The sequence below is a fragment of the Prunus avium genome, chromosome 1 (assembly GCF_965620075.1).
Source record: "Prunus avium chromosome 1, drPruAviu1.hap1.1, whole genome shotgun sequence".
Lineage (NCBI taxonomy): Eukaryota > Viridiplantae > Streptophyta > Magnoliopsida > Rosales > Rosaceae > Prunus > Prunus avium.
In genome coordinates this window covers 44783299-44791542 of record NC_142284.1, presented here as the reverse complement: position 1 = coordinate 44791542, position 8244 = coordinate 44783299, and the positions used below count along the sequence as shown (strand labels likewise).

Sequence of the window (8244 nt, the reverse complement as noted above, 5' to 3'; positions counted from 1 at the left end):
GTTTTCATGAGTTTTACCTTGGTTAGATTGAAAATGAGCTAAAAGTGCATTATGGGTTATAAATTCTGATTTTGTTCATTTTCGTAGGTCAACTTCCTGGCCTTGGATCAACATACCCCGGTGCTCGGATGAGATGAAGATCTTCATGAAACTTGTTCCAATGAATGTTGACTACAACATATCCAAATTTTAGCTCCATTGGACAAGTATAGCCTATCCAACTGATCCAACAATTGATGCTGGCACTGGAAATCTGTTTTGGGCCAGTTTTACTTTCACTTGGTGTCACCTCATTTCTACTTGTTACCAAACCATTTGGTAACAATGAATTACCTTTGAAGTGGGATTTCCTGAGTCAAATGAGCCTTGGAATATACTTTAAAACAAAACTTCATCATTTGCAAGGAGACAAGGAGACAACGGTGAGTTGGAAAGGAGAAGAGAGATGAGAGCATAGAGAAGGCATCTTCCTTTAGGCAATTGACTTGGGCAGATTGTAGGGAACGGGGGATTCGAATTGCAGAGCACTTGTAGAGTAAGAGAGCAGGTTTTTTGGAGCTAGAAGAGGAAGAAGGGAGGAGACTTCCACCATTGAAGACTTCAAGCTTTCATCACTTCCAAAATCTGTAAACTCTTTCTAGTTTTGTTTTGAATTTGTAGTTGAATTAAATATGAGCAACTAAACTCCATAGCTAGGGCTTAGGTTGAAGCCCTAAACATGATTACTCTATTGTTTTGATGCTTGAGTGTATGAATTTCTAGATATTGTTGATGAATTCCTATTCACTAAAATAATCTATCCTTGATGTATGTTCTTCTTTGATTGATCACCTTTGAAAGCATGCTTCTTGAGGTTGTTAGGATTGTGTGAATTCTTCATATTTTCCTAAGTAACAAATAGATGAAGTAAGAACCATCCATGTGAATTGGTTTCTTGAATGCCTAATGTAAACACCATGCTATTAGGATTCTTGCGATGTTCATATTCTCTTTGAACTTAATGAGTTTTCCTTGTAATTGAATCGAAGTACTAATCACACCTAGGTTCGGTTATGGGGAGGGCACAAGTATTGTAGCACTAACCCTGCACTTTACTTATTTTAGAGAGAATCATGCATCTTGAGCCACTAAACCCGGTCTTGATTGCGAACATCTTCATCAACACATTTAGAGTTCATCACTTGAGTATTCATGAACTTGAGTAGGATTGTTTAGGGTGGATTCTGAAACCCTAGTGTTTGTTACTTTGTACTTTCACACTTTGATAACTCATCTATGCCATTCTCATTTAAATTTAAAGTTCATTTACTTTCATGCATTAGAAATAGGTCACTCAAATCAATAAACACCCCCCCCCCCCCCACCCCAATCACCAATGTGTGTATGTGTGTGTGTGTTTGAAACATTGTGTGTTTTCTTCTTTGAATTTTGTTTATTTCATAACTTTTTTTTACTTTTGGCTCGCATTGTGTTCTTTGTTTTTCTGTGCTGAATCCAACCGTATAAAGAGCTTGAAATTTGGACAAACGGTTGGAAAGATATAGGTCAAAAACTGGACAGAGTTCGAAGCTAAAAATAGAGAAACGAATCTGTCCAAATGGTGATAAAAGGGTGATAAAAAGTGCTGTTTGTGTTTTTCTTTGGTTTCTTGTTTTGTTTCTTTTCTTTTACCTTTCATTACTCATTTTTAGTTTCCAATTTGTATTGTGCTTTTGTGGTGTGTTAAATAAGTGTTCTTTACGTACTCAAATTAGAACTTGTAGGAAGCCGACAGTTCTTCGTGGGATCGACCCCGTACTTACATAATCTATATCTCAATAGATTCGTGCACTTGCGGGTATTTTTAATTGGTTGTTTGCACATTAATTTGTGTCAGTTATTAATACAACAGTACCCTTCTTATTTCAATCAATAAAATAAAACTACTTTGTTACTCTTTCAAAAAAATTTCTTTCCAAGTTAAGTTATTGTCCTAAACACTACCAACCATTTTTCAAACCTCTTCTCTCTTAAACCATCATCATCAACATTTACAACTCAGAAAAGCTCTTAAAATTCAGAATTACAGTCAAATTAAAAAGAAATAATAAATGTAGGTTTTCACATAACCAAAATATAATTATCAACAGATGATAAAAAAGTATGATAGCATATAACCATCCAACGTGCATACAGTAATATATATTCATTCAATTATGTTTTATGCCTGTATTTTATGGATTATGTTAAAAATAAAGGCTAACTACCAGCAGCTTCAACGATTGTAATGTAATCAGAAAAATCCCAGGAAATCTACCAAATATACCCCCAAAATGCAATCTGAACAAAACAGACTGACAAACTGTTCAGTAAGAAGAGTAATAAAGAGGCGCATCCTATCGAAAGTATATCTAACAGGACTGGAGATTGCTATATCTTACCAAAACCACAAGATTCACCCCAAAACAAGTCAGTGAAATCCTATTACAAAGGATTTAAAATGAGACCCAACCACAAATCTTCAAGGGCACTTAAAAAATAAAATTAAAAATTAAGGCTGAAAATATAAAAAGTACTCACTTAATTAGAGCCAATGGAACTCTTCATCCTCGTCAGAAAAACCATAACCAGAAGTCCATGCATGACCTGAAAAATACTTACACATCAAACAGTTTCTGCAAAATATCAGCAGCAGAAATGAAGTAATCAAAGAAATTATGCTTTGTTGAGAGGGGGTACCGTTAATGCCTGGTAATTACAACAAAGCAATGACATCTTAGGATAATAGCCTGAAACGAAATTGAATAGTTACCCTAAAATGAAATTGAACAATTTCCCTCAAATGAAATTGAATAATTACCCTAAGATGATGAACGAACACTAACCCTAAGATAAAGGTTCTGGTGGTTCATACCTTGGATCGCATCCCTAATGGCCTAGCCTTTCGTTCCTGAAGGTAACGAATCCGGACGGAGGACCAGGGCCTGCCGGCGTCACTCGCAGTCATTGATGATCTTCGATTCTACGATCTCACCCAAGGGAGAAAAATCGCTCGCCGGTAAACATTGTCGGCGGCAGGCGGTCCCGATAAATAATAATCGGAACTCAATCTCGGTGATCTCGTTCGGACGCCCCAGTAAGGCCGCACGGCTATACACATTTTAAATAAAAAACCAAGTATAGCGGCTATACTCATTTTTTTAAAAACATCTTGGGTCTAGCCGCGCGGCTATACTCTTAAAAAAAAAAATCCTGCGTATAGCCGCACGGCTATACTATCTAATAAATAAAAAGGGTAGGACCCGCTTAGCTATTCGGCGCCACGTGTCAAACACGTATAGCCCAGCGGCTATACTATTTATAAAAAAAAACACCAAAAAAAAAGGACCCAGTAAAGCCGTACGGCTATACGCATTTATTTTTAAAAAAATTCCAAGTATAGCCGACCGGCTATACTATTTATAGATAATTTAAAAAATAGTAAATTGAGCTTAGACCCATAAAATTCATTTTAAATCACCTACAACCCTTCCCTTTATTTTTCTATTTAAAATACCCAATTTTTTCAAATAATACCCAATGACTAGGATCCAACTAAGTAAATTACCTAATATAACTTAAAATATGATTTATTATATTTTTCGGATTCCAAAACTACCCCTATTCATAAGTTAATGTGTTATAAGGAGTGTAACTAATGACACACGTTGTATTTGGAAAGATCTCCAAATGGTTGTAATGGATGTAGGAATTAATTTAGAAACTTGTTTGAAATTAAATATCAAATTCAACATTAACATAATAGTAATCTATAGGTGATTAATGTTTTGTTTTATTTAATAAAACAATTATGTTGTTTTCCTGTTATGAATTATACAACTAGTAATCTATTTTATTATAGTTTTATGAATAATAATGTACATTCTAATTATGTTGAAAAATAATTTGATAATCTATTTATTGTTTGTTTTTTGAATTTTTTTTTTAAATGAACTTATTTTTTCTCTAAATAATGTACCTATTTTTTTCTCTAAATAATGTAACTTTTGTTTCTCTAAATAAAGCACCTATTACATGTTTTATGAAAATAATTTTTTTTTTAAATGAACCTATTTTTTCACTCCAAATTATGTACCTTTTTATTTTCTCTAATAATGACCTAGTAAAACAATTTACATAGTATAATGAACCTATTTTTTTGCTAAATTTTGTATCTATTTTGTTCTTTAAATAATGTACCTATTACTTGTTTTATGAAAAATAATTTGATAATCTATTTATTTTTTGTTTTATGATTTTTTTTTAAATGAACCTATTTTTTTTCTCTAAATAATGTACCTATTTTTTTCTCTAATAATGTATACAATTTATTATTTTTTTATTCTAAATAAAGTACATATTTTAATTTATAAAAAATGTGCATAAATTTCAATTATACAACGTAACTATTTTTAATTTATGAAAAATGTACTGAAATTTCAATTACAAAGTAACTAGCCTAGTTTTTTAAAATTTTTTGGTAAATAATATACCTATATTTTTATTTTTATTTTTAATATGTACATTATTGGATATGTAATTTACAAATTTTTTTCGATTTTGCAATTTTAGGGGGCGATATGTTAGAGGGAATGACAACCAAAAGAAATGGGGTGATTGATATGCTATTAATTGGGAGTTTTAATTACAATTATGGTAGTTAATGAAATGCTCGGAATAAATTATAAATAAAATATGAAGTCTGCTGGCAACGATGCAAAAACATAGGAATACTATGACCTCTTTTATCTTACTGGTCATTTAAGTTTGAAATTGGGTTGTACACATAGATTTATAGAATGATGGGTATATGTCTAGGAAATAGAAATTGTAGGGACCTATATTGGTCAAGCCCTTAAAAAAAAAGGACCCGCCTAGCGCCGACCTAGTGATTCAGCGCCACGAATGTATAGCCGCGCGGCTATACTATTTATTGAAAAACTATTATAAAAAAAAAGCGACCCCAAGTAAAGCCGCGCGGCTATACTATTTATTGAAAACTAAAAAAAAAAAAAACAACCCCTAGTATAGCCGCGCGGCGATACGCTTTTATTAAAAAAAAAATTAAAAGAAAAGGACCCTTCTAATTACATTAGCTTATACTTTATGGGCTCGTTTGGTACACATGACTGTTTTGGCATGGACTATGCTTAGGGACTGTTTTGGCATGGACTATGCTTAGGGACTGTCTTGGCTTGGCTTGGCTTAGTCTAAGTTGGATAACACTTATCCTGCGTTTGGTGTACGCTTGGACTAGGACTAGATTTTTTTTTTTTTTTTCAAAACTATCTATGTATATGTATATATGTATAAATACATGTATTATGTATGTGTACATATGTATTTTATAATATATGTGACATATATGTGTATATACATGTATATATGTATATTATAAATAATATAAACATATATATATATATATGTATTTTATAAATTCAACAGTTGTATGTAAATTCAACGGTTCACTCACTCTTGCACTCCTTTTAAGAAATTTTTTTGAACCATTGGATTAATATCTAACGGTGGGTGACCACAATCTCTTGGACTACAGGGGTCCAAGAGATTTGTGGTAGTCCAAGAGATTGTGGTCACCCACCATTAGATATTAATCCAATGGTTCACTCACTCCTGCACTCCTTTTAAGAAATTTTTTTGAACCATTGGATTAATATCTAACGGTGGGTGACCACAATCTCTTGGACTCCTGTGGTCCAAAAGATCGGGACTGTATATATATATATTACAATATATATAATACATATATAATGTATATGTGTATATATGTGTGTATATGTATACTATAATACATACATGGGTATAATATATATACACATATGTATATATACGTATATATATATATATATATATGTATTATAATATATAATATATATTACATATATACATGTATGCTATTATTATAATATTAATATGTATATGTGTATATGGGTATATTATAATAATAATATACATGTATATATGTATATATATATATATATTATATTATATATGTATATATATACATATATACATATATGATATGTTTATGTGTATATACATGCATATATGTACATTATAGTATATGTGTAAGTAAGTTTAATAATAATAATATATGTTATTAATTTTACAATATAATATATGCATTTTATACATTAGTGAGCATTGGGACTAGCTAATCCTCTATTTCCACATCGGATTAATAGTCCCCTCCTAAGGAGGTGTTTTTGGTGGGCCCGGTATTAGCAATCTCATCTAAGACTAGGATTAGATAAAACAAACATGGTACTAAATTTAGTCCAAGCCAGTCCAAGCCAATCCTATGTACCAAACGAGCCCTATAGATATTAATTTGCTAATTTTGACATCTCCAAAGTAGATATTGAAGAGAGAGAAATTTCATAGTAAATCAATTGAGAGTTCAATTTTTTCTTCTTCTTTTTTTGTGGGAATGTTTGCCTTTGGTCTACCTTGTTCTCTCGAGTGCTACTAAATTCTTTTATTGCATACATTATTTGTTATAGAGAATTGCATGCTGAGTTGGAGTGTCCTTTGTAATTTCTTCACATTTCGAACAACACTTTACATGAAGAGTACTACCACCTCGCTTACTACTATACCCATAAATCTTTATTTGAAATTGTTGTCAGTGGCGGATCCAGACTTTCGTTCATCTGGGGGCTTAAAAAAATTCAATGGGCTATGTGGGGGCTTTACTTGAGAAGGACCTAAAAATAATGAATTTAAATGGGATTATATGGCTGAAGTTTTTGGGTAAGTGTGGGCAGCTGCCCATAGTTGGCATTAATTGGGTTCGCCCCTGATTGTTGTTCTAGTTGGAAAAGAGATTGCAAAATCACCATCTTGCATTTTTGTTACAACAAGTAAGAAATAATCTTAGCCTCTCACATTCTTTCATAATTAGTAAAACATGGAACGGGAAAAATAAGAATAAAATACGTACATGTTTTATTAGGCAATATTTTGACAAATTACAAATGATAAGTTCAATCACTATATTTTAATATATATTATTTTTATTCAATAATATAAGATACAGGCCATGGAATTCTCACCACTTTTATTATAAAATATAAAAAATTCAACTGTGGCATTATGATTTAGGCCCCAAAATTGCACTAATGGTCCGTCTTCTGCACTGTGTACTCTCTTTTTATACAAGTGATATTCAAGGATGGAGGAATCGAATTTCGGACATCAGGTGTAAGAGTAAATACTCTTAACCACTTGAGTTACAAATCTAGTTAAATCTATTTTCAAACAACCTAATAGATTTAAAATGAAAATGGAAACTTCTTGTCATGCATGCATGACTTCAATTGTAAAGTGTCTTCTCAAATATACAGTGCTAGTTTCTGATGTACGACGCCCGGAGACTATATTATAATGGGTCTTAATGTGGTACATAGTTTTCCCATTTGTGCACCAAGGTACAAGCACATAGTTTGGGGTTGGCCATAAACATCCCCATAAGAAAATAAGAAAGTTTGGGTTGGAGAATTTACGATAGGATTTGACAATGGTTTTATTTTGTGTGTGTTTACACTAATGCAAGTCATTTTTATTTTATTCTTTCTTTTAGTCATTTTTATTGACGATGTACGTACGTACTTTTACTTGAGCTAATTAGGTATGGACTTTTTAAAGCCAAGTGATGCATTTTAACTTTTTTTTTTGAATTGATCTGTTTTTATTGACTGAATCAGTCGAGAATTATACAGTACATTCCATCGTATATCATGCTTCATAACACAAGTTTAGCCAGCAAACTAACTCACTAGTTAGCTACATGAGCTACATGCAAGCTAACAGATTCATAACTTTGTAACAAGAACAATTAATTAGGTATGCTGATGTGATGACATGGCACTTTCTCCGTTATCATTGACTAGTCATGCTAAACGGTTCAACCAATGGCAACCTTTCTATATATATATTTTTTTTGATGAAGAAGGGGGGAAAACCCCAAAAGCAAAACCAACACTAATCTTCCGAGGCTTCACAGCCCCCAACAAGTCATCAATAAGAACAGGGCTAATCCAAACTGGAGCATCATCAAAAAAGCAGACCCCCAGATCCATATTCAGACTCCAATTTGCCAAACAATCTGCAGCAGCATTCTTTTCCCTATAAACATGAGAAAGCTCGACATAATCAAAATTACTCATCAAAGCAACACAACCTGCAATCACCCCAGTAAAAGGATGA

General features: G+C 32.4%; 1 long non-coding RNA gene across 1 annotated transcript; it reads right to left on the bottom strand.

The window, feature by feature from the left end:
- Nucleotides 1-2507: 2507 nt before the first annotated feature.
- LOC148297901 (uncharacterized) lies at nt 2508-3109 on the bottom strand. Its single transcript, XR_015825593.1, has 3 exons — nt 2894-3109; nt 2719-2768; nt 2508-2625 (listed from the first exon to the last, which is right to left on the bottom strand). It is a non-coding gene; the product is annotated as an uncharacterized LOC148297901 (long non-coding RNA).
- Nucleotides 3110-8244: the final 5135 nt, after the last annotated feature.